Source organism: Alosa pseudoharengus, unplaced genomic scaffold (genome assembly GCF_046254945.1).
Source record: "Alosa pseudoharengus isolate Yale_2024_CS ecotype anadromous, Long Island Sound unplaced genomic scaffold, YU_APseudo_1.1 YU_APseudo_1.1_scf_12, whole genome shotgun sequence".
NCBI classification, from domain to species: domain Eukaryota; kingdom Metazoa; phylum Chordata; class Actinopteri; order Clupeiformes; family Clupeidae; genus Alosa; species Alosa pseudoharengus.
In genome coordinates this window covers 12,665,530-12,670,529 of record NW_027468587.1, presented here as the reverse complement: position 1 = coordinate 12,670,529, position 5,000 = coordinate 12,665,530, and the positions used below count along the sequence as shown (strand labels likewise).

Here is a 5,000-nt window from a genome sequence, read left to right as displayed (position 1 = left end):
TTTTCCTGTGAATGTGTCCCGCCAATTTTTACCACCAGGCAGGGTAGACATTTTGGCAAAACGATTTAGTCTGGCACCAGTGTAAAAGTCAAAATGGGGGAATCTGGGCGGGCGTTTTGATGACACTACATGTGTACAACCCACCACAGGAGATTGAGGGCTGTATTTTGGGTCACCAGCGCATGGCGTAAAGTTCGTTATTCACCGGCGCGAAGTTGAATTCGTTATTTTGCACCTTTATTTTTGAAGCATTGCGCCCAGGGGTGTGGCAATTAACAACCTAGGGAGGGACCTGGCGCGTTGTCTAAAAATCGCTATCATACACCACCTAAACCTGGTCAGAAGTCAATGGCGAGTTGTTCATATGCTATTTTAAGAGCGCATATCAACAGTCATATTGGCAGGTGCACGCACCATCCTTCTATCATTCATGAACGCACACCTGCGCACGTCCATGCAAAGCATTACAAATTGCACGATTACAATGGTAAACATAATTAGAATAAAGATATTACGAAATACTGTACATCTCATGATGAGTAGTTATTCACCATCATTTGCAAATTGGTAATGACGGTTAAAAGTGATTAGGGGAGAGGCGAGAGACACGTATGGAGCACAGCTGAAGACGCACTGTCACGAGATATAAGCAACTCCTCTGCAGGATAAATGTTGTTTTATTCAGTCATTTGAGCAACATTAGGGTAAGTGTTGCTTTTTCCAGCCTATGTTTTCGATGGTAACCCATTGTCAGTCAATAGTGAAAGTAACTGCATATAACTGTCTTGTCGTTGACTGACTCCTTGGTGAAGTTAGTTTCACTTTGCCAATGAGTTCAAATAATAGACGAGTGCAAATGCGTGAAGACTATGCTAGGTTTTAGTAAAGCATGTGTTGGTGGGGAATAATGGACACCAAAACCAACAAAGATATATTTAGGGTTCTTTATAGGATATATGGAAAAAGGATCTTTAGAAAGGACATATAAGTACAAAACAAAATTAAGCTCTGTAGCTCTCAATGTGGTCCAATACAAAAGCCCAACCAAAAGAAAATGTTTTCACTTCTGTCTTCTACAAGTGTATAAAAAAATAAAACCAATGTTCAATCTCCAGCACCCAGTGCTTCATTAACATTAACTAGCCTTACAAAATCCATTTAAGATGGCGGAGCCAAAAGTAGCAGCCTACAGTTCTAGCAGGCTAAAACTAACAACTCAACATATATGTGATACAGTATAAATCTCAGTGGCATAAAACGGTAGCGGTGATACTACAAAGAGAGAAATACACAAAATCATGAATACACCCTACATCAAACTCATACATTACATAAAAATATCATTGCACATGAAGCAACGAGACATTCAATACACTTACAACTTCATACACGTCACTGCATTGGCGGGTGTTCTCACCAGGATACAGATCTCAGGATAGTCTCAAAACTAGATAAAACAATGTGGCTTTTAGTGACCTTAATAAAACATCGTTTAGTTTCTTAGCACACCTTAAATGTCATTCAACCTTTACCTTCATAACAAACGAAACAGGAAAAATCTGCAAGTACACATTTCAGGACGGCGAAGCTAATTCACATATCTAAATCAACAGGCCTCCTTTAGCAAACTAACTCATTTCTCAAAAAGTACAAAGTTACATACTACTAAATGTGTATTCTGTCGTTATTTTAACAATTATGCAACTTACACACGCTATTGGCAACGATTATTCTCCTGCATTCGTGCCAGCAGCCTTGTCTCCTTTACAACGTTCCCGCTCCTCTGAATCTACCCAGAAATCACTATACAAAAACCCCTTTGGGAACTACATCTTGACGTCACTGTAGTTTTCTGGCATTTAAAGGAGACATACACTATTAAACTTGCAAATGAAATGAAAAAGGATAAACTCCAAACATGACCCGGTTACACATGGTTTAAGAATGACTATTCCATACGGTCTCGCAAGCAGCCTCCTTCAAATGCGCCGTTGAATGCCAAAATACCGATGCATTTATTTGACATATCGCGCGTTGCGCCGTTAAAGGGAATGACAGATGTCATTCTCATTGGTTTAAAATGATGTTACGCCCCAAACACACCCATATGACTGATTAAAAGACCTAGGAACACCTTGTTACGCCATGCGCTCCACTTTTGAGAACGAAACCCCTCCCAATGTGAACTGGACATCCTACTAAATTTGAATAGACTTTTGACGAGTGACAATGCACTTTAGAATGTCATGATAGGGCCCTTAAAATCTTACTGATCAAAAGCAGCAATAGCAGAGACAGCACATTCCAACAATCTTTAAATCCACAAAGCTTCCAGTCTGCTAGACTGTAGGTCAGAATGCAATCGTTTGCCATATAGGCTATCCTAAAATCCAGAGATAAAACAAAGCATGAACTCCTTGAGTGTCTGTCCTAGCAAGCTTTTACATTATCACATTATAACTACTGTTAGCCACGTAACATCTAGAAGCTGGACATTAGCGAACATAGCTTAATGTCACTGTTAAACAAACAAACTAGCATGCTATGCAGCCAAACAAGCAAACACAGCTAAATGTAATGACAATGAACTCTTACCTTTATGGTCTACAAGTATATCCACAGTTATCCATAGTTAGTCCACTGTTATTTCCGTCATGTATTCTTCTCGATATGAGCTAGTTAGAGATGGAGATAGCCTGGCCACATTCTACTATCACACAGGTCTGACTAGATTCAACGTTTTCTCCAGAAACAGAAGCCTGTAGCCTATGGACCTGGCCCAAAACTTGCAATAGCAGGCTTTACCCTTTCAAACTGTCATATACAGTATGCATTTTATGGCATCCATAAGAAAAGCATTTGTAGATGAATGGCCAACATAACATAACTGTAGCCTACAGTATGATCATCTTCAGGTTATAGCAACGTTACTAGCTCCTTCACTAAGTGACGCACAACTTTATTTTCATACATTAATTGCTAGCCTACATGGCGATTACGCACATTGAAGAGGCTTTCTGTTCATTGTATCACATTTGATCTAAAGTTGTCAAAAGTTATGGGGGTAAAATTAGTGATTAAAAATTAGTTCAGAAAATCATTTGTTCGTTCTCATGTGACAGGCTACACCTCACGCCCAATGTTGCACGTCGCGCTTCATTTTGCTATTTGGTCCTGCCTCCTGGCTTCTCAATATGTCAGCATATATGTAAACACTTGCGGTACGAAGTACAAGGATGGTAGCCTAGCGGGCCATCTTATATCATTGAAATGTATAGTCTGGAATCGAATCATTCACCTGCTTAATCCAAGGGGCGGGCAGAGAATTGTCTTTCAAACTGCCTAGGCATGCAATAGGCCAGCGCTACGACCATATCAGTATCCGGTCGGCAAAACGGCAAATACATCCTTCTTCGAAAGGAATGACTTAGGTGCATTGTGTTGCTCTACTTTCAAAGAAAAGCACAAGTTCAACTCCTCCAAAGTTGACGCCAACGCCGATTCAAACAACCTCTTCATTCGCCATAGCCACCTTCCTTGTTGTTCACCGTCGCAGGATGTCGTTATCCTGTTAAGCCCGCCTTAAGACTCTAACGAAATAGAGCGCTGTGATTGGAGAACATCCACAGTGTTAAGCCAATAGAAATTCCTATGGTTCGATACTAGACGTACAGGCTGAGCAAATAAATTTGCCGCCGCTGGGTGCGTCTAGATTTCTAGGCTACAAGGATGGCAATGTTTCGCCTCGTTTTTAGACACACGATGCGGCAAAAAGATGTCTCCTCTTCCTGTGAATGTTGCGCAGCGATCTCAGTGTAAAAACGACTTCTGTCCCTCTCTCTCTCTCTCTCTCTCTCTCTCTCTCGCTCTGTATCTCTTAAGTGAGGCAGTATTATGAATCTGCTACAGTATAATCATCCTCAGGTCACACTGTCTCTCTCTCTCTCACACACACACACACACACACACACTATTTGTGGAGGAACTTCCACTCTTTGAGACCCTGTCATTCTTTGTAGGAACATTGCCACACCTGTAAGGTGGCCTTCACATATGACATTTGGTGCTGAATATGACGTGTTTTGATTAACAGAAAAACCATTGAAGTTGTGTGCGTATGCTTTCCCACGGCTCAATTCCCTTCAGTAGATTTGTTCCACCTAGTCGCTCTGGTCTTGATCCCATTGCTCTGGCTCTGATGGCGCTTAGCTTTAGTTAATGAAGTACATGAGCTTCAGGACTAAAAGTTCCCTTGAGAAAAGCTGACAAAACTGCTGTTTATATCTGAGAGGCACATCGACAGCTCCTTGCTCAACCTCAATTACATCTGCTCCAGCCAAAACGGAGTCAATCCAAAGAATCCAAAGCCAGGCTCTCTCTCTCCCCAACCCTTACTCTTACTCTCTCTCTCTCTCTCTCTCTCTCTCTCTCTCTCTCTCTCTCTCTCTCTCTCTCCTCTGTGAAAAGCTTTATGATGACCACAGGATGGCCTATGTTAAAGTGACTGCCTTTCTTTGCAACAGGCAATGATCTGCTGTTTGCTTCAGGAAGCTGTCAGACTAATATGGATGTGAAAGTGATTTTCCACTGAATACATTACAAAAGCAACCCTTGAATCATCCATGCAGTTCTTACACTTCTCTCAAGCCAGCGGATTTTTTTTCTTAAGCACATACTGACAGCAATTTCCCAGTTCGTTTTAACCATGACACATTGGCAGCGCTGAAACCAATGATGCCAGTTTTTTGTTTTGTTTGCGATTTCTAGGTTATTGCTCTACCCTAAAGTTTGAAGCATCCTGCATTTTCTCATTGTGTGGAATTCAGTGGAAAACATGTGATGTCAGATTGAACACACACACACACACACACACACACACACACACACACAGACACACACACACACACACAGACACACACACACACACACACACACACACACACACACACACACACACACACACACACACACACACACACACACACACACACACACACACA

General features: G+C 41.5%; 1 long non-coding RNA gene across 2 annotated transcripts in view; it reads left to right on the top strand.

Annotated features, from left to right (window-relative positions):
* The window catches only part of LOC143118966 (uncharacterized), a 100,500-nt gene that overhangs the window by 72,182 nt on the left and 23,318 nt on the right, over positions 1-5,000 (top strand). The window lies entirely within an intron of this gene.